The following is a 23,197-nucleotide window of genomic DNA, read 5'->3' as shown; positions in this document are numbered from 1 at the left end:
GTTTCAAAGAAGTTCATATGATTCATTACTATTACTAGGATGTTGTAGGGGAAAATGAGACAAACCATTATAAAATGAAACACAGTTGGGCTTTTTTAGGGACAGACTATGGCTAGTTCCCATCACATCCTGTCAGCTGTCCCATGAGCCAGCTGAATTAAATGTAACTCAATGAGAAAACGGCAAAGCTCTTTGCCATTAATGTAGACACCTGCTGGTTGCATAATTGTTTTAAACAGATCATCTTTTCCAGCTTCTGACACATGAACTTAGTGTGATTCAATTTGAGGTACTCTAAGTGGATAATAAAAATTCTCAGACCTCTGTATCTGCAAAGAATATTTGCGTACAATATTCACAGACCCTGCTGAAACAATATTTCAGTACATTTTTAACTACACCCACCATAGCTGGAGCAACCTAAGGCAATAAATGTCATTTTACTTTGTGATCAGTATATTCAGAGTTACTACACAAAAAAGAAATGTGAATACAGTCTTTAAAGATAGTTAGCTAGAGGGGAGTCAGGCTGGCTCAGTCAGAAGAGCACTTGATTTCAGGGTTGTAAGCTCAAGTCCTATGTTGGGTGTGGATATTACTTAAATGAATAAAATATTTTTTTTAATGTTTACTTATTTTTTAGAGAGAGAGAGAGAGCATGAGTGGGTGAAGGCCAGAGAGTGGGAGACAGAGGATTTGAAGAAGGCTCTGTGTTGAGGCCAGAGAGCCTGACACGGAGCTCAAACTCATGAACCATGAGATCATGACCTGAGCCGATGTTGGACGCTTAACTGACTGACAGCCACTCAGGCACCCTAAATAAAATATTTTAAAAAATAAAGATATTGAGCTAGAAAGGGATCTGAAAGTGGAAAAGGGCAGAAACTGAGCACAATAAAGGATAGATGCATAGACTATAATTATATTGTTATAACTCTCTCCAGATTATTGTAAAGATCTTCATCTTCTCAGAGGACAATTCACAAATCACCTTCTAAATTTTCTTACCTACTTCTATTTTTGTATACTTCTTCCTGATAAGTTTTTCCCAGACATATATTTGAAGCAACTTGGTCTATTTACGTTCGAATATTACATCTAGATAAGGTAACCTCATTTTTAAAAAAAACTCTAGATGATTTATTATATCATTCCAAAAAAAGACTTTACTTCTATAAAGTTTCATCTACACTCAAATATAACTTCTGAGATTTGTTTCATTTTTTAGACTCGAAAAATTAAGTGGGGGGGGGCACCTGGGTGGTTCAATAGATGAAGCATGTGACTCTTGATCTCAACTCAGGTCTTGATATCAGGATCGTGCATTCAAGTCCTGCATTGGGCTCTGTGCTGGGCATGAAGCCTACTAAATAGATGATAGACAGATGATCAATAGATGATACATGATGGATAATGTGGGGTGAGTCCTTCACAATACCTGATAGGTCAACCTGCTGGGGCTAAATGAATAACAAGAGTACAATGTACATCATTACATTTTAGAAGTGGTTTGTTTCCTATTCCTGTGTCAATAATGGGATGAGAGAAAAATGGTTTGTGGACAGTATATGTCTAAAAGAAATGAAATAATCTAATCATGTAAAAGAAGTGTTTTGAAACAATGTATGAAGAAGGCCTTCTTGATGGAGGATATACTTTGTTGATCAGAATGAATCAGGTTCCCAAACACCACATTGTGTTTCTTTTCTGCATCTTATTTTTAGCTTCTAGAGAAAGGAAAATCTTTACTCCCTCTTAAAATGCAACACTTACACACTCAACACCTGTACTATAAAGACTAACCTTAGAAATGATCAGAATATTTTAGATGTAGTTAGTGACTTTAATGTTTAAGCTACAAATCTCACCAGCATGACAAATGTAGATCAATGCTTCCTAAAATTGTGTGTCAAGTATGAGTTCTAATGGAAGTCATATTATATTTTACATATCCAATTAAATATTTTAAAAGGTAAGGTGTCCCAAATGTCAGCATGTGTAAAAAGCCAACTAAGTGACATAACTTTAACAGTAAGAAAGAGGATTGATTACGGAACAGCTTCTCTGTGTGTCTCTGATGCTTCATTCACACATTCAACAGATAGAACAGTTATCCTGTTTTACAGATAAAGATATGGATGCTCAGAGATGCTAAGATATCAGAAGTCACATAGGCACTGACTGTCAAAGACAGGGTCAGAGCTAGTCTCATTCTTCTATTTCATGAAGTGAAAATTAGAGTGGTTTTTGAAAAATTTTGGAGTTGAATTAAATGCCAAATCAGAATTTTAACTATTAAGCAGTCTGGTCATCTGAATAGTCATCTGGATCTGAATAAACACTCATCTTCATTATCTGGTTTTCTTTCCCCTTTCCCCTATCTTGATATACATACCAATAGATTTTAGCAGTTTTTGACTCTGCTGTTGTACATTTGTAAACCATCTTCAAGAGAATAAAACATAAAACATCAAGGGCTCCTGCAACCTGCAAGATTAAAAGCCTGGTAGCAGCTTTTTATCCCACTCTGCTTGAACCTGTCTATGCTGACTGAGCTAGCAGACTGTTTAAAGTTCCTGTGGCTTGGGCAAAAGCCAGTCTTTGCAGACACAGTTTCATAGAAGAGAGACTTTTTCCGCTTACAACTGGCCAAGTTTTAAATCCTTCAGTGGTTGAGTCTGATTAGGAAGGTAACATGGGGGAAGGTGGAATGGGGTGTGGGAGTTCATTTGTTGAGGAGAAGGTATGTTTTATTAAAAAAAAAAAGAAGAAATTCTTCAGCTGCAGAAAGGCATAAAGGCACAGATATTTTGAGTTTATATCAGAGGCTGAAAGATGGATTACTCTGTAGTCACAGCTGGTCTTTGGACTTAAAGCTGCCTGGACATAAAAAACTCAGTAACCCCCTTGGCACTTCAGTATCATTGTGGCGTTGCCATTTTTCTTACCTGGCTCTGAAAGCCTTTTCATTTCATTAATTCACTCACACATTCACTCATGCATTCCCTCATTCTTCACATGCGCCTACTTCTGTAAACCACATACATCATTGTTCTCAAGTACTAAGTTGAGCTCTCTAGGTCTGTCTTGCTCTACTCTGTAATTATTCACTTTCAAAACTACTGAACTGCCTTTCTAATCCACTGAAGGCTAAAATAGAACAGCTTTTTAAGCATATTTGACATAACTTTTTTTCATTATATCGTAGAGAAATATGGTATGATACATCTTCACTTCAAAAATACTGATATAAATTTTTAATATTTTTGTTGCACTAAATAATGTTACAATTACTTTTGTGTTCATACAAAGATACACAGTCACCAGTAACTATAGAGCAGGGACTCTTAACCAGGGGTAACTGTACTCCTCATTAAATGCACTTTGAGGGGTTTGTCAATAACTAAAATTGTGTAATTTCATATATGTGTGTGTACATATGTGTTATATGTATATAATATCTAGTAAAGACCTCTGATATTTTTATCCAATTCTCAAAACAGTCTAACACACACATACGCACAAAACTGTGCATTATTTATACTTACATACTTTTAAAATCCACAATGAAATGAACTTTACTGCTAATTGGCAATGATTATGATCATCAGTTCAGGAAATGTTCTCCCCAAATCACTCTCTAAGCCTTTTTTTTCTCTCACAAAACTATCAGTCACAAATCTTCAGATGTGCTATTGCACTCCAGTTTATAGGAGACAAATTTTAAAAACCAACCCCAGATAAACAAACCCTAAAATACTTCACTTGATCCTATTTTCTTAACCAAATCCTGTGTTTTGCTTTCCTTCCAAATTTAAATTCTTCAGCAAAATTCCACAATCATCTTTATACCATTCATGAATTATTTAATCTCAATCTCTGTGATCTGAGTCCTACCTAAATCCAACAAAAAACTGTTATGGAATTTTGCTTTCATTACTAAGTTAGTTCACCATACAGACTGTGAAAAAGCTATGGAGGTCTAAGAGATGAAGACAGCAGAGAAGAATGAAGGAAATGGCTTGTTGAGATCACATTTGTAAGTCAATTTACATCCTCTGAATCCATGTCGTTTGCTCTATTGCCAACTCTCTCATCCATCCTTTGATAACATCATATTTTTCTGCATTACTGTAACTTCTTATTCATCTTTTTTCCAATTCCTGCTTTCATGCTTTAATTCTCCATGATAGCTAATGTCATATATTTCTTTGAATCTGTCAAGTGACCATGTTTATCCACCTTTCATTCATTCACCATCACTCATTTATGCAAGATTTCTCCTCACCACCTTATAATTCATTTAAAGAAAACCATTTAAAGAAAAAGTACTTTTTTCACAAATTAACTGCTCTCTCTTCTTCCAAGATTAACTAAAAATTTAGAATGTCAACACTAGGTGTCATTTCTTTAAAACTTCAGTTTTAATTTTAAGTTTTATGCTCCTCTGAGGCAGCGAACTAGAAAGTGATGTCTATGGATATGGAGGAAAAAGAAATTGTAATCATTTTCATGTTTAGATATAACGGCTTATCTTGGGGAGATTCATTGAGTCTATTTTATTCACTATTCCCTAAGCATATCTGAAAATTTTTCCATTCTTGGAGCACCTGGGTGGCACAGTCGGTTAAGCATCTGACTTTGGCCTAGATCGTGATCTCATGGTTCATGAGTTCCAGCCCTGTATGGGGGGCTCTCTGCTGTCAGGCCAGAGCCCTCTTCAGATCTTCTGTCTCCTTTTTTCTCTGCCCCTTCCCCAGCGGATCAGCGCTTGCTCGATCTTGATAGTTAAAATGTTTTTTGTTATTTTTCCTTTCATATTTTTAATGATTTAATAGACTACTTCTTAGTTTTCCATTTTAATTTCTCTATTGATTCCTTTGATATGCCTGCCTATGTTTATTATTATATTACTTCGGGTAATATAAATAAACCTATAACCGTATAATTCAATTGTGTTGTCCCCATCAGTTGGGTTATATTTGCATATATTATATATGAACATATATTATGATCTCGATAATACAATTTTGTTTTTAATTTTTTTGCTTAAAGAGACAATTTTACTTATTTAATAAAAATTAATATAAGAAAAGTTATAACCTTTTATATTTATTAATGTATTTGCCACTTGCTGGGCTATTTATGTCTTTCCATTGATTTCAATTGTCATCTACTGACCATTCCCTTCAGCCCAAAGAATTCCTTTAGCATTACTTATTGTGAAGGTGTGTGCTGGTGTCATTCTCTCATCTTTTATTTTTCTAAATATACCTTTATTTCACTCTTAGTTTTGGAAGATCTTGTTTGCTGGATATAGAATTCTAGTTGACAGGTTAGTTTGGTTATTTATTTGTGTTTGGCACTTAAAAATATGTTTCTATTTTCATTTGGACTCCACTATTTTTATTGAAAAATTTACCATAATTAGTGTTTTTGTTCCCTACATAGCTTTGTATCCTTAGCTGCTTTTTAATTTTTTAAATTAAGTTTTTTTTATTTACCTTGAGAGAGCGAGAGAGAGAGAGAACACAAGTGGGGGAAGGGCAGAGAAGAAGGAGAGACAGAATACCAAGCAGACTCAGCGCCATCAGTGCAGGGCCTAATGCGGTGCTTGAACTCACGAACCCTGCGATTGTGACCTGAGATCAAGAGTCGCTTAGCTGACTGTGCCACCCAGGCGCCCCTATCCCTAGCTGCTTTTTAAACTTTGTTTTTATGTTTGGTTTTTAGCCACTGACTTTTATAATACTTTTTCTTTTCTTCAGGTAAAATTCTCATAATAAAAAATTAGACATTTTGAAGTGAACAGTTCAGTGGCATTTAGTACAGTCTGTGCACCCACCACCTTCATCTAGTTCCAAAACTGTCATCACCCCAGAAGGAAACTCCATACCAATTAAGCAGTTATTCTCCCTTTCCTCCCTCCCTCAGTGCCTACCAATCACCAATCTGCATTTTATCTCTATGGATTTACCTATTCTGGACATTTCATGTAAATGAAGTTATACCTTAAGTGACCTAGCATCTTTCACTTAGCAAAACGTGCATGTATATTGTAGCAAGTATCAGCTCTTCATTCCTCTTTATAGCTGTATATACCAGTTTATGCATCCGTTCATCTAATGATGGACATTTAAACTGTTTCCACATTTGGCTACTGTGAATAGTGCTGCTATGGACATACTTGTGCATGTATTTGTTGAGTATCTGGTTTAATTTTGGGGATATACATCTAGAAGTGGAATTTTAGGCCATATGGTAACTCTGTGTTTAACTTTTTTGAGGAACTGAAAAATTATATTCCAGTGTCTGAACCATGTTATATTCCCACCAGCAATATACATGGGTTCAATTTCTCTCCAACAGTTATTTTCTTATTATTATTATACCCGTAATAGGAGGTATGGAGTGATACCTCACTGTGGCATTTGATTTGCATTTTCCTAACAATTAATGGCCTTAAGCAAAATATTACTTTTGCTGCCTTATATCTACATTTTCCCTCTGTTATTCTAATAAAGCATATGTTACATGTTTTGAAATTGTCCATGCAGTTTTTTTGTGTGTGTGTTTTCATTCTTTTTTTTCTCTTTGCATTTCAGTTTTGGAAGTTTATACTGACGTATCTTCAAGCTCATTGATTCTTTCTTCACCAGTGTCCAGTCTATTGATGGATCCATCAAAGGCATGTTTTAATTTATGTTACAGTCTTTTTGATTACTAGCATTTCCTTTGATTCTTTCTTAGTTTTCTATATTTTTCCATTGGAGCCCTTAACATATTAATCGCAGCTATTTTAAATTCCTAGTTTGATAATTGCAACATCTCTGCCATATTTGAATCTGATTATAATATTTGTTTTGTCTTTTCAGCCTGTGTTTTTCTTGTCTTTTATTATGGCTTATATTGAAAGCCATACACAATATATTGAAAAATAGGTCTAGAGTTAAATAGGCTTTTAGTGTAAGGTTTTATGTGATTCTGACTAGGAGTCCAGCTGTGTTTAATGTTTGTTGTGGCTATAGTTGCCAGAGGCTCAAATGGTAGTGTTCTTGATTTTGTCTCATTTGTTGCCTTTGGGTTTTCCTATTAATCCCTCCTTAAGTAAACATTGATCCTTGCAATTCTTTCAGCTATAATCCACTGTTATCACATTAAGCCCTGTTCATGTGGGGGGAAGCTGTGTGAGTGAGTGGGAAGCATTCTGTATTTCTGTGATTAAGTCTCTGTCTTTAGTGGACCTATGTCCCTGGGCTGCAATCATCAGAATTGTTTCTTAGCTTCTGTTATCCTTGCCTGCCCCCAGGTGAGACAAGAAGTCTGGAGGGAGTTAGAGATGGGTAACTTCCTTTCCCCCATAATAAATAAGGCTATTGTAAAGCTACTTCTCTTAGAATATTGGTTTTCCTTATGGTGAATTCTTTGGGAATATCTCAGAAAGGTTAGTTTTCTCCTCCCTCTGACAGAAACACAAGGAATTTTTTTCTTATTTCTTCACTATGAAAAGTGGGTGAGGTTTCCACAGGCACAACTCATGAAAGTCTTAGGACCCTTTAAGACTGAAGCCCCAAGAGTTTCCCACTCTTATACTAGTGTACATTCTGCTTCTAGCAATTTGACAAAATAATCACTTAAGTTTATCTAACAGCAATGGTTCCAGCGGCTTCTGTTTCTGATAGACTGATCTCGACTATGATTTTCTATATTCATCTTCAGATTTGGAGTGGTAGTTTGATCTAAGAACGTCAATCTTCTAATGGGTCCAAAAAAAGGAATTGACTTTCAGTTTGTTCAGCATTTTTTCTTGTTGTAACATGGAAGTAATGACTTCCAAGCTCTCTACATGCCAGAACTGAAAGTAGGAATCCTCAAAACTTATTTATGACAAAACTTTTGGAAAAATAAAGACAGAACGATTTCCTTAATTTGATAATCAGCACTACAAAAAAATCTACAATTTACATTACACTTAATAGTGAAAGATTGCGTATTACCTGAGATAGAAATACAATAAGAAATATCTTCCCTCACCACCCTTATACAACATAATTATAGAAGCACCAGTCAGTGTAATAACATAATAAAAGAAAATTGAAAGCATACATATCTGAAGGGAAGAAATAAAACTGTCCCTATATGCAGATTTCACGATTGTCTACGTAGATAAACCCAAAGAATCTATTAAGAAAAATTCTTAGAACTAATAAATGAGTACATCAAAGCCACAGGATACATGACAGACATAAAAAAGTTGTATTTCTATGGAGTACCTGGGTGGTTCAGTCAGTTAAGTGTCCAGTTTTGGTTCAGGTCATGATCTCTCAGTTCACGAGTTTGAGCCTCACATGGGGATCTGTGCTAACAGCTCAGAGCCTCAATCCTGCTACAGATTCTATGTCTTCCTCTCTCTCTGCCCCTCCTCCATTTGCTCTGTTCTCTCTCTCTCTCAAAAATAAATAAACATTTTTAAAAAAGAGTTGTATTTCAATAGACTAACAATAGAGCACACAGATACTAAAATCAAATGTGCAATACCATTTACAATTGCTCAAAAATAAAAACACCTGACTGTGAATGTAGTAAACCATATACAAGACTTGTATGCTGACAACAATACAATACTGATGAAAAAAAATCAAAGATTTAAATTAATGGAGAGGTCTACCATGTACATGAATTAGAAGACTCACTATAGTAAAAAATGTCAAGAGAACTATCTAGAACAAAAGCAAAAGAACTTTCAAGACTCAATAGTAAGTAAAACAAACAAACATTCCAAATAGAAAATGGGAAAATACATGACCAGACTTCACCAAAGAAGATATACAGATGGAAAATGAACACATTAAAATATGTTTAATATCATTAGTCTTTGGGAAAATGTAAGGTAAACCACAATGATATATCACTAGATGTCTATCAGAATATCTAAAATAAAAATAAAGACAACACCAAATGCTGGCAAGGATGCAGAAAAATTGGATCATTCATATACTGCTAATGGGAAGGTAAAATGGTACAGACACTCTGGAAAACCACTTCACAGTTACTCAGAAAACTAAACATGCATGACCTTAAACCCATAAATTACATTGCTGAGTTATGTTCACATAAAAACCTGTACACAAATGTTTATAGCAGCTTTATTAATATTTGTAATAGCCCAAACCTGTAAACACATGTTTTCAAATAGTGAATGATTACACAAAATGTAGTTCATACATACCATTGAGTACTAATCAGCAATAAAAAAAAAAAGAATGAATTATTGACATATGTACAACCTGGATTAATCTCTAGATAATTATGCAGAGTGAAAAAGCCAAACCCAAAGGTACTTTTCCATTTACAAATCATTTTTTCAGTGACAAAATTATAGAAATGGATACCAGGTCTGTGGTCACCAGGGGAAGGTATGTGTGATTATAAAGGAGAACAAGAGGAATCCTAGTGGTTATTGAAATGTTATGTATCTTCCCCATATCAATGTCAATATCCTGATTGTGATATTGTGCTATAGATTTTTGAAATGTGATCAGTGGAGAAAACTGGGTAAACATACTCAGGATTTTTCTGTAGTATTTCTTACAACTGTATGTGAATATACAATTATCTCAAGATAAAAGATTTAATTTAAAAATTAATTTAAAAAGAATTCAGACTGCTGCATGGAGAAATGACTGCAGGATGGGAGGGGGAGACAACAAGAAGGCAGTTCTATCAGAAGGTAAGTATAGTAATTCAGGAAGGAGATGATGGCAACATGACTATGGGTCATAACAGAAGAAATGAAGAGTGCTACATAGATTCAAGATATAGTTTGTTGTTGAGCCAGCAGACCTGCTGTGTGTATGGATACGGAAGGTGACAAAAAATAAGGATTAAAGCATGACCCAGAATTGCAGAATGAGAATCAGTGAGATGCTAGATGGGAAATACAAGCTGAGTGAAAAGGAATTAAAAGAGGAACGCAGTCAGGTGATAATGGAGAGGTTACCATACATGTCCTGGAAGTCTACTCAAAATATAGAGTGGAAATAATTAGTTAATAAAGATTGGAGTTATTTCAATGGTGTTTCGGAATTAATAATATAATAGATGGAGCATTTCGGGACCATCAGGAGTGGGTGGCTAAGATGGCACGGGAATGAAAGTTATTGAGGATGAGAAGATCACAGACAAAACCCAGAAACCACCCTCAGCAGAGGAAGAATAGCGTTCTGAATACTGAGCTTGCTCAAAATCTTTTGGAAGTAGTCTGAGTATGAACCCTATAAATAAATTAATTGACCAAATAGTGGATAGCTTGTAATTTCATTGCTCTTATTTTCATTCCCTAGTTTTAGAAAAAGGTCTGTCTCAAAAACAAATTAAGATGCATTATGTTATCAGATCCAGATCCTATATCAACCAGGTCCAGGTTGGAACTTTTGTTAATAAACCTTAAGTGGGGAGGGGATAGGCACTTCAGCCAGAGTCTAACTGTGGAGTGGATAGAATCCATTTATCACACAACAACGCAGCTGGGTTTTATCTTAGAACAAAACAGTTCCTTTGAGATCAGTTTCCAAAGGCTTTGTGTTTGGCAACCTGAAAACTTTAATTTAGGGCAGAATCTTACATTCTTAGAGAAAACAAAAACAAAAACAAGGCCAGACGCCTTAATCTGAGGTTCAACTCTGTAGAAGGAGCATGTGGTCTAGTAAGTTAAATAGTCTGTTCCTGACTACAGTATTTACCCCACAATATGGTTTTTTTCTCCCCTAAGACAGAATAAAAGCTGTTCTGCGTCCAATTGTTCAGAATACAGGAGCATGGAAACTAGGTGTGGTGACCTACAGAGGGAGGACAGGCCATGGTCAAATAACAAGACAGTAGCAAATACTCGGTTGAAACTATGTGAAATTAAATCTAACTTGTATATGAGGCATAATATAGTTTTAGTCATCTAATAATTAAGCTGAGGTTTCATGTATGAGATATCAGATTCAGGCTGATTCCTTCATTTATAATTGAAATATTCCAAATGATCATCTAGCTACCTTGTAATTTTGTGTGACTATGATTTGACTCTGGCTAATGGTGTACATATTTGGTATATTTAATTTCTAATAAGTATCCTTAAAAAATCTTTTTTCTGTTTTTCTTCTTCTGCTGTATGACCTCTACTATCTCTACATAGACCTATAAGGATTAAAAGCAGCTGTCTTGGACAAGTTGCCTTGAGACCATGCCTAGTGGAACAAAAAGATGGAGCCTGGCTTGTTGACACTATAGAGTGCTATTTCTGCCCTGGGCAACTTATTTGCCAAATAAATACAGTCAGGCTACATTGTTTAAGCTACTGTTATCTTGAGTTTTCTCTTAGTCAAAGGTGACATTAACCTTAAGAGATACTCTAGCAGGAAGTTCTATTTGTAGAGTTCTCTGCCTTCTGTGGTACCCATTTAATTCCAAGGCAAACTTGACACCATTATCTTGTCAATTCTAAAATTCAGGCTCTTCCAATGAAACATAGAATGCAGAAATGGACCCACAAATGTATGGCCAATTAATCTTCAACAGCAAGAAAGAATATCCAATGGGAAAAAGATAGTCTCTTCAGTAAATGGTATTGGGAAAACTTGACAGCCACATGCAGAAAAATAAACACTTTCTTACACCACAAACTCAAAATGGTTGAAAGACCTACATGTAAGACAGGAAACCATAAAAATCCTAGAGGAGAAAACAGGCAACAACCTCTTTGACCTTGGCTGCAACAACTTCTTACTTGACATGTCTCTGGAGGCAAGGGAAACAAAAGCCAAAATGAACTATTGGGACCTCATCAAGATCAAAACCTTCTGCACAGTAAAGGAAACAATCAGCGAAACTAAAAGGCAACTGATGGGAGGGGAGAAGATATTTGCAAATGACATATCAGATAAATGGTTAGTATACAAAATCTGTAAGGAACGCATCAAACTCAACACCCAATAAAACAAATAATCCAGTGAAAAAATGGGCAGAAGACATGAATAGACACTTTTCCAGAGAAGACATCCAGATGGTTAACAGACACCTGAAAAAATTCTCAACATCACCCATCATCAGGTAAATAAAAATCAAAACCATAATGACATATCACCTCAGACCTGTTTGATGGTAAAATTAACAACACAGGAAATAGTAGATGTTGGCAAGGATATGGAGAAAGTAGAACACTTTTGCACTGCTGGTGGGAATGCAAACTGGCACAGCCACTCTAGAAAACAGGATGGATTTTCCTCAAAAAATTAAAAATAGAACAGTCTATAATCCAGCAATTACACTACTAGGTAATTATCCAAGAGACACAAAAATGCTGACTTGAAGGGATACATGCACCCCAATGTTAATAACAGTACTATCAATAATACCCAAATTATGGAAAGAGCCCAAATGTCCATCAATTGATAAATGGATAAAGATGTGGTATATATATATATATATATATATATATATATATACACAATGGACTATTATTCAGCAATAAAAATTAATGAAATCTTACCATTTGCAATGATGTGGATGATACTAGAATGTATTATGCTAAGTGAAATAGTCAGAGAACGATAAATACTATATGATTTCACTCACATGTGGAATTTAAGAAACAAAACAGATGGGCATAGGGAGAAGGAAAGAAAAAAATAAAACCAGAGAGAGAGACAAACCATAAGAGATTCTTAAATACAGAGAACAATCTGAGGGTTGCTGGTGGGGTTTTGGGTGGGGAAATGGGCTAAATGGGGGATGGGCATTAAGGAGGGCATTTGTTGGGATGAGAACTGGGTATTATATGTAAGTGATGAATTACTAAATTCTACTCCTGAAACCATTATTACACTATATGTTAACTAACTTGGATTTAAATAAAATTTAAAAAGGATTTAATAAAGAGAAAAAAAATAGAAACTTCCATATAAAGAAAACAAAAACACTCCCAACACTTTTTATCAGTCACAGTTACATTCATTCTACCTCATAGAATCTTCCAGTAGAGTCAAGCATCAATCCTTGTGAGGCTCAAATTCCAGGAGACACTGTCTGCAGGTCCATGATGAACCCATGGATGCCCATATGATGGCTTGAAGGAGTGGGGAGACTCCTGCTATTTCCTCTCTGATGAGGAAGCAACTAGTTATATTTAGCACTCTTTTTTTGACTGAATACCCAACAAAGAAAGCTCACACTTTCATCTTCATCAATTTCTAGAAATTCATCAATTTCTAGGCTTATTTGGTCAGAAGCTGGGTAGGAGACTAAGGGTAGCAGAACTGGTGTTCTTTTCTCTTAGCAAGTGATGCATGAGTAATCAATCACCTCTGTTCAGATTTGGATACCTGTTGCCTGTTGTTCTCATCTCCAGGTCTCAGCTTATACCCTGAGGTTATGTAGATAGACTCTGAATATTCTAAGAAAAATAGGACCAAAATCAAGACCTTTTGATGTCAGATTTAGACCACTTTCCACAATGTTTCTGATATCAGATGACTGTCACTGAGAAATAACATTAACAGAATGATCTACAGAATGGCCTTCAAACTCCATGTAGTGAGAAACTGAGATCATGAAATTTCACTTGGATTTCCAAAATCAAGTGGAAGAATACAAGCAACTTTTTCTTGCTTAATAAATGTACCAAGACTGGTTTTGCTGTTCTCATCATATTTTAGGAACTTAGTGATGAAACATCCCAGAAGTTTGTGAAGAAATGTGATCTAGGTAGAGATATCATTATGGGAGGCACTGTTTGGTCTGTTTCCTGGATTTCTTCTGAGTAGCATTCTGCTGAAGTTCCCATCAGGCCTGCCATATAAGGGCTCTGGCATTTTATAACAAATATATCCAGACTAGTCTTTCCATATTTTCAGGACTTCTATGATACCCAAAGGTAGTTTCTCCAACTTTATATTTGCGTCATACGATTTATGTTTTTTCTTCTATATAAACTGCTATAAATTATTTAGTAATAACATTTCATGTATCTTAGGAAAAACTTCAGAGTAACAAAAACATCAGAAGTAGTTATTCAGTCATTTTTGAATCACGAAAATTTGACTTTGACAGATTTTAATAAGAATATATTCAACTATTCTCATTTTATTTTACTTGATTAAGAAAAACTACTTAAAATTTTATGTGTTGTGTTTCTTAGATAACTTATGCAAATTTAAACAAAACAAATTTTTCTAATCTTAGTCCATTTCTACACTGAAGTATTATGGACCAATTTCATAACCATATTATGATTTAAATGTGAAGTTGATGTCACTAAACTTTTAGAATATTCTGGAGGTGAATGTGAGGTGTCTAGCAAGAAAGAAAAACAAAAAACAGGAATGGATTTAAATACTGAAATGCACAAGAAGGGACGAAATTCGGCCATATGAACAGCATTTCCTACTATTGTCAGCTTTGTATATGAATTCTGTAATGAGAGTTATGTGAAAGAAAATAGGTCAGTAATCAAATAATACAGACATTATGAATAGATTAGATATTATACATACTTAAAGGATGAAAGCAGTGTGTGTCATCCTAAGGTTTAGCAATAGTAGAACACCATTCACAAGATGCTGTCTTAGTCTTTGGAGCCTTGCATTTCAATAGATAAGTGATGGGAGGGGAAGGGGACACTCAGGTGGTCTCTTGGCAACATAAAAAGGGCCCAAATGCCCTTTGTAGCAGAGACACAAATGCCCTTTGTAGCAGAGCCCTCAGTAGCCCTATCCCAAAGCTACACTATTATAGTACAACTTGTATGTATTTACACTTCAAGCCATTCCAAACCAATAAACAGCCTTGCAGCCACCAACCGAAATTGCAAAGTTGTTATTAAGAAGGGTTGCTCAAAATCTTTCATGTTTGTTCCTGATCAGTTCTGTTCTCATCCCCAGTTCTCAGCCATAACATCAAACTATTGAACTTCTGGATTTTCCCAAAGACCCTGATTTGAATTGCCTCATGCCATGCCCTTTGCTGCCCCATGATGTTTCAAATAGGAACTTTCATTGTACTTCTGATCACAGGAAACTTAAACAAGGATATTAACCATTTGACAGTGCCCTGGCCAGGGCAAATTAATCCTACCTCCACCTCCTACCCTCCCATACTTTAACCTGTTGGAAAATGACTGCTTAGGATTTACTTGAGGATACTCATTATTGGGGTTCAATATACATATTTGTATATTGTTTTCTAATGCAAATTTTATCAAGAGACACATGTTGATGTTTCTGGCACTGTGTTGAAAACACACACAAACATTTGGAAATATTTCATGTCCTATAAATTCAACGGGAAACAAATTAACTTGCCATAATTATAGATAAATAATTCTTTGGATAGTTTGTTATGCTATAATATGGGATAATTATGCATTAGTGCATCAGCCCTAAATGATAGTCATAACAGCCTGCCTTAACACATGACAAGCTGACAAATTTGTACTTAAAAAATGTTAAATTATTAAAATATTAAAATTATATGTATATTAAATTATATATAAATTATAAAAATATTAAAATATTAAACATTAGAGTTATCCTTTTATGAAACTTATAATGTCATTCTTTAAAAAAATTTTTTTAATGTTTATTTATTTTTGAGAGAGAGAAAGAGAGGAAGAGCGTGAGTAGGGGAGGGGCAGAGAGAGAGGGAGACACAGCATCTGAAGCAGGCTCCAGGTTCTGAGCTGTCAGCACAGAACCCCACACAGGGCTTGAACTCACAAACCACAAGATCATGCCTGAGCCAAAGTCAGCTGCTTAACCGACTGAGCCACCCAGATGCCCCAAAACTTATAATGTCATCTTGATGGTAAGTTTAGCATTCTTAAATAGGAGAAATATTGCTAATTTTCTAATTTAGTTTTCTTTATACAAACACTAGAAAGAGTCATGGTAGGCATGGGTGTGGAAAGAAAGGATAAACTAGCTACTACTCTCTTCCCAAAGGTTGGGAGTATGATAGAATTTTTGGTAAATATATATAATTGAAATAACATTTTCTTTCTAATGTACATAATATATTAACATATTAAAATTTGACTCATATCCCAAATGGACAGACTACACCAAAGAAATATCCAATCACTGTTCTAAAGTAGGTTACTCTCAAGTGAGGGAAGTGGAATGGTGTATATAAAATCAAGAAACAGGGTAACTAGTCACTTTTACAAGTAAGTAACTTAACCAAATGCTGCAACAACTTTGAGCTAAGTTATAATGGGAGATTCTCTGGTATTGCAAGCCCACAGTTAGGGCTTTGGATTTAGTTTGAAAGACATATATTTTCACTTGCAAAGTGACTCTATCTCCAAAGAAAGACATAAGTTAAAAAAAATCACTTATGTAAGAAAGTGGTCCAGGTTCATTCTTCTGCATGTCTCTGTCCAGTTTTCCCAGCACCACTTGCTAAAGAGACTCTCTTTATTCCATTGGATGTTCTTTCCTGCTTTGTCAAAGATGAGTTGCCCATACGTTTGTGGGTCCATTTCTGGGTTCTCTATTCTGTTCCATTGATCTGAGTGTCTGTTCTTGTGCCAGTACCATACTGTCTTGATGATTACAGCTTTGTAGTATAGCTTGAAGTCTGGGATTGTGATGCCTCCTGCTTTGGTTTTCTTTTTGAAGATTGCTTTGGCTATTCAGGGTCTTTTCTGGTTCCATCCAATTTTTGGATTATTTGTTCTAGCTCTGTGAAGAATGCTGGTGTTACTTTGATAGGGATTGAATTGAATATGTAGATTGCTTTGGGTAGTATCGACATTTTAACAATATTTCTTCTTCCTATCCAGGAGCATGGAATCTTTATCCATTTCTTCATGTCTTCTTAAATTTCTTGCATCAGCTTTCTATAGTTTTCAGTGTATAGATTTTTCACCTGTTTGGTTAGATTTATTCCTAGGTGTTTTATGGTTTTTGGTGCAACTGTAAATGGGATCGATTCCTTGATTTCTCTTTCTGTCACTTCATTGTTGGGGTATAGTAATGCAACCAATTTCTGTGTGTTGATTTTATATCCTGCAACTTTGCTGAATTCATGAATCAGTTATAGCAGTTTTTGGTGGAATATTTTGGGTTTTCCATATAGAGTATCATGTCATCTGCGAAGAGTGAAAGTTTGACCTCCTCCTGGCCGATTTGGATACCTTTTATTTCTTTGTGTGGTCTGATTGCAGAGGCTAAGACTTCCAATACTATGTTGAATAACAGTGGTGAGAGTGGACATCCCTGTCTTGCTCCTGACCTTAGGGGGAAAGATGTCAGTTTTTTCCCATTGAGGATGATATTAGCATTGGGTCGTTCTTATATGACTTTTATGATCTCAAGGTATGCTCCTTCTATCCCTACTTTCTTGAGGGTTTTTATCAAGAAAGGATGCTGTATTTTGTCAAATGCTTTCTCTGCATCTATTGAGAGGATCATATCGTTCTTGTCCTTTCTTTTATTGATGTGGTGAATCACATTAATTGTGTTGCGGATATTGAACCAGCCCTGCATCCCAGGTATAAATCCCACTTGGTCGTGGTGAATAATTTTTTTAATGTATTGTTGGATCTGGTTGGCTAATATCTTGTTGAGGATCTTTACATCCATGTTCATCAGGGAAATTGGTCTATAGTTCTCCTTTTTAGTGGGGTCTCTGTCTGGTTTTGGAATCAAGGTAATGCTGGCTTCATAGAAAGAGTTTGGAAGTTTTCCTTCCATTTCTATTTTTTGGAACAGCTTCAAGAGAATAGGTGTTAACTCTTCCTTGAATGTTTGGTAGATTTTCCCTGGAAAGCCATCTGGCCCTGGACTCTTGTTTTTTGCAGATTTTTTATAACTAATTCGATTTCCTCACTGGTTATGGGTCTGTTCAAATTTTCTATTTCTTCCTGTTTCAGTTTTGGTAGTGTATATGTTTCTAGGATTTGTTCATTTCTTCCAGATTTTCCATTTAATTGGCATATAATTGCTCATAATATTCTCTTATTATTGTCTTTATATCTGTTGTATTGGTTGTGATTTCTCCTCTTTCATTCTTGATTTTACTTATTTGGGTCCTTTCCTTTTTCTTCTTGATCAAACTGGCTAGTGGTTTATCAATTTTGTTAATTCTTTCAAAGAACCAGCTTCTGGTTTCTCGACCACTTTCTTACACCATACACAAAAATAAACTCAAAATGGATGAAAGACCTCAATGTAAGACAGGAAGCCATCAAAATTCTCTAGAAGAAAGCAGGCAAAAACCGCTTTGATCTTGCCCGCAGCAATTTCTTACTCAACATGTCTCCCGAGGCAAGGGAAACAAAAGCAAAATTGAGCTACTGGGACCTCATCAAAATAAAAAGCTTCTGCACAGCAAAGGAAATAATGAGCAAATCTAAAAGGCAGCCTACAGAATGGAAGAAGAGATTGGCAAATGACATATCAGATAAAGGATTAGTATCCAAAATCTACAAAGAACTTATCAAACTCAACACCCAAAAAACAAATAATCCAGTGAAGAAATGGGCAAAAGACATGAATAGACACTTCTTCAAAGAAGACATCCAGATGGCCAACTGACACATGAAAAAATGCTCCACATCAGTCATCATCAGGGAAATACAAATCAAAACCACAATGAGATACCACCTGACACCTGTCAGAATGGGTAACGTTAACAACTCAGGCAACAACAGATGTTGGTGAGGATGTGGAGAAAGAGGATCTCTTTTGCATTGTTGGTGGGAATGCAAGCTGGTGCAGCCACTCTGGAAAACAGTATGGAAGTTCCTTAAAAAACTAAAAATAGAACTACCCTACGACCCAGCAATTGCACTACTAGGCATTTATCCAAGGGATACAAGTGTGCTGTTTCAAAGGGACACATGCAACCCCATGTTTATAGCAGCACTATCAACGATAGCCAAAGTATGGAAAGAGCCCAAATGTCCATCAATGGATGAATGGATAAAGAAGATGTGGTATATATATATATATATATATATATATATATATACACACACACACAATGAAGTATTACTCAGCAATCAAAAAGAATGAAATCTTGCCATTTGCAACTACGTGGATGGAACTGGAGGGTATTATGCTAAGTGAAATTAGTCAGTCAGAGAAAAACAAAAATCATATGACTTCACTCATAGGAAGACTTTAGAGACAAAACAGATGAACATAAGGGAAGGGAAACAAAAATAATATAAAAACAGGGAGGAGGGGGCGCCTGGGTGGCGCAGTCGGTTAAGCGTCCGACTTCAGCCAGGTCACGATCTCGCGGTCTGTGAGTTCGAGCCCCGCGTCGGGCTCTGGGCTGATGGCTCGGAGCCTGGAGCCTGCTTCCGATCCTGTGTCTCCCTCTCTCTCTGCCCCTCCCCCGTTCATGCTCTGTCTCTCTCTGTCCCAAAAATAAATAAAAAACGTTGAAAAAAAAATTAAAAAAAAATGTTTAAAAAAAACAGGGAGGAGGACAAAACAAAAGAGACTCATAAATATGGAGAACAAACTGAGGGTTGGTGGAGGGGTTGTGGGAGGGGAGAAGGGCTAAATGGGTAAGGGGCATTTAAGGAATCTACTCCTGAAATCACTGCTTCACTATATAGTAACTAATTTGGATGTAAATTTTAAAAAATAAAAAATAAAGTTAAATTACAAAAAAATCACTTATAAGTATAAAAAATAAGAGGAAAAGAATCAATTGTTGGCTTATTTTTCTTATAGATACTCCCTCTTAAGAAACTGAATAAAAATGAAAATACACTGGCAAGAGCTGAACCAATGTGAGTATGTGTTCTTGAATGACTTTGACCTTGGTCAAGTGGAATGACTTCTTTGATACTTAGGCTTCTTATCTGTTAAAAGAGAAAATGGCTCTGATTTAATGAACTGATATTTAATAAAATGTCCTACAGTAGCTAAGAAATACCAGATATTTCTCTTCCCTCCCCGCATACCTCCATTGTATCAATACTTGTTTATATGTTGGTCTTCTCTGCTAGACAACAAACGTGCCTGGAGATCAGAAGTGTTGCATTGTATAAACATCTGAAGAGACTGTGTAATTTCTGGCACATAAGAAGAACTTAATAAATACTAGTTTGTTAAGTTAGTGATTCATATAGCACAGAAGTTAAAATTTCACAAAAGGCAATATGTAAAATTTCACGAAAGACAATACAAAAGAGTCATATTTTACATTTGTTAAAAGTAGTAAAGCAAAATACCTATTCAACTGCATATATACCAATTTTATGAAATTAAATCTTTTTTTTTAAGTTAGCTAATATAAAACTATAGTTGAACTCTATATTTTTTTTTCATGGTATTTCTAAGAATTTGTTCAAGAGGGGTGTTTTCAGTGGTGGGCGCATAAAGATAACAACCTTTTGGATCTCCTAGTAGTTTTTATACTGTTAATCTTAATGATATACATATAAAAAGGCAAATGACAATAGCATAAGCACCATTATGTTAGACATCTCTGTGCCTTGCAACCGGCCCAAATAAGAAGATATCACTGTGAGAGTAAGAATGATTCACATATTTAGACAAATAAATAATTCTCAGTTACATATATATTGTTTATATAGATTTTAAAATACAACGAAGGGATTCCTGGGTGACTCAGTTGGTTGAGTGTCTGATTCTTGATTTCAGATCAAGTGATGATCTCAGGGTTATGAGATCCCATAACCATATATTGAGCCCCACATCGGGCTCCGCACCTAGTGTTAAGATTTTCTCTCTCCCTCTGCCACTCTCCACTGCTTATGCTCTATCTCTCTAAAATTAAAAAAATAAATAAATATCATGAAGAAAAATACATGAACATCCTTATGATGGGAACAATTTGAGCAGAAAGTAAACAGGAATGTGTACAAGCAGACCTCTGTCATCTCAGCTCCTAGGATTTGAGTTGAAGTCACACCTGCCTGTGATATAATCCAGTTCGTGTACAAATCTAAGAAATCATACACATAATTATAAAAATAATTTGAAAGAAGATAACTATGAAGCATCTTAAAAGAGTATTAGCTCAAGAGAAGAGAATTTAACATTCAAGAAATATTTTTATTGTTTAGTGATATCTATGTAAAGTTCTAATTCCTAGGAATACAATAGTAAATAAAATAGCTAGGTTCACTGCCATAATTTGTCTCAGATTGTAGGACCCAAAATCTCTAGATCATTGAAAGATTCTTTTGTCTATGGGTTACGTGTTATGAAAGAAAAACAAGCACAGGTTTAAAAGAATGAGAGGGAGAATAAAAAAAAAAAAAGGAATGCTTGGGATAAAAAGCAGACAGCTGGGTTCAAAACTTTGATGGTAAATGTGATAATTGGAAATCTAGGGGAACCCAATAAATATCACCCTTCTCTTCCTGACTTCAAAGCCAACTGAAGGCTAACACAAACAAGCAAACAGATGAGGAGCCATTATATTAGCTTCATTAAAGATAAAAGAGAGCACTACTTGTATCTGCAATTTAGTAAACTTACTAACAATGAAAGACACGAATAATCCAACTAAAATGATCCAACCAGAGGAGTTCTTGGGATATGGGACATTGAATACCACAACTAGCATTCAACTGAGCTGAGCTGTACTTTCAGGTGCATGGTGCATGGATGCTCCTGTGACCACCTTAGGGTGGGGGTTTGAAAGTATCACTGTTCTTCATAACATAGCTTCCCTTTGAAGAATCTCAGCTGAGTATAATCCTCTGAGGCAGGATGTTCTGGGAAAGAGTTTAGTCTCTGATCAAGTTTTCTTATCAGGTAGCATATAATACATCCACTCTTTATGACAACTTATTGTGTATGTGTGGGGTTTTTTTTTTTGTAGAATAACTTTTTGTTCATATAATATAAACTTTCATTTAGAATAAGATATTTACTCTTTTTAACCTGATTCTTGTCTGTTTCTCCCCTCCTCTCCACTAGGCTGAAGGTCCCGCAAAGAGAGGGATCATAACTGGTCACCATTGATTACCATGGTATCCGGCATGGAACAGGCACCTAATAAATATGTGTTAATAACACGTGAATGAAATAATATATAGAACTGAATCATACAGGGAAGGACTGTGGATGAAAATTCATTACTTCATCAAGTCAATTTTGACCAGGACTTAGACTCTGGGTCAGCTGGTATGTTCTAGTTATTCCCCAGACTCAACTAAAACCTGGGATTACAAGAAATGCTCCAATTTTACTGTTATTTTTGTTCCACTATTCAGGAAGGGGCAGAATCTAAATCTCTACTAGTTTTGTTCACCAAGCTATACAAAAAAGAAGAAATGAAATATTTGGCACACTAATTGTCCTCTGTAAGAGATATTTTTTGGTTATAAAATGGAAATAAAATCAGTAGGATAGTATGTTAAATAATACAATTAAAGTAATTAGCCCAATGCTGGGCAAGATAAATGCCTAATAAGCAATTCGTGTTATTAATAAAAGCAGCAAACAATTTGACTTGAATGACTTTTTTTTTAAGTTTCTACTGCAAAATGTGAGAGTCTCCAAGTTTATAGAGGTTGTATTATACTTTTTCAGAGATTTTTGATGCATTCATCCATACATTCAAAAATCTTTATTGAATATTTATACATGATAATCCCTTTTATTTTTCTTGGCACTGGAGAGAACAATGATCAAAGAAGACAGAATTGCTGCCCTCAAGGACCTATTAACCTAATGACTCCTGACTTAATATAAATTTTGCATCTTAAATAGTAAAGAGAAGATTGCAGGAAAAGCTATAATAACTACAAATGTAACAATTTAAACAAGGAGGATGAACTAAAGAAAATAGCCAACAAATTTTAATAAACTGATTGATAGCATGATGGAAGTTTGAGGTTCACAACAGTAGAAACTACATAAAGGTGAGGACAGTGCTTTTAAAATATGCATGTACAATAAAGTCCTTTTATAAAGTGTTCATACTCTTTCTATACCATTAACATTTGTGCATTTACTTTTAAGTGTTCTGTTCAAGTAAGGGATGTGAGCTAGAAAAATATCAGCATGGTAGAACCTAGGTCTCAACCAAACCCTTCTGTAAATCAAAGTGTACTGTTAGCTAAGCTATACATTTTGCCTGAACATCGATGCCTGAACATCAATTTTCTCTTAAATAAAAAGAGGAAATTCATTTAAGCTATAAAATTTAGTTT

At 35.3% G+C, this 23,197-nt stretch overlaps 1 long non-coding RNA gene across 1 annotated transcript in view; it reads left to right on the top strand.

The window, feature by feature from the left end:
- The window catches only part of LOC131514488 (uncharacterized), a 154,340-nt gene extending 131,378 nt beyond the window's left edge, over positions 1 to 22,962 (top strand). The window contains exons 3-4 of the long non-coding RNA XR_009263095.1: positions 19,737 to 19,795; positions 21,960 to 22,962. This is a non-coding gene — a long non-coding RNA (uncharacterized LOC131514488). The remainder of the gene's footprint in view (positions 1 to 19,736; positions 19,796 to 21,959) is intronic.
- Positions 22,963 to 23,197: the final 235 nt, after the last annotated feature.

This window comes from Neofelis nebulosa, chromosome 6 (assembly GCF_028018385.1).
Source record: "Neofelis nebulosa isolate mNeoNeb1 chromosome 6, mNeoNeb1.pri, whole genome shotgun sequence".
NCBI classification, from domain to species: Eukaryota; Metazoa; Chordata; class Mammalia; order Carnivora; family Felidae; genus Neofelis; species Neofelis nebulosa.
The sequence above is the reverse complement of the archived record's forward strand: the minus strand, read 5'-3'. Positions and strand labels throughout refer to the sequence as shown.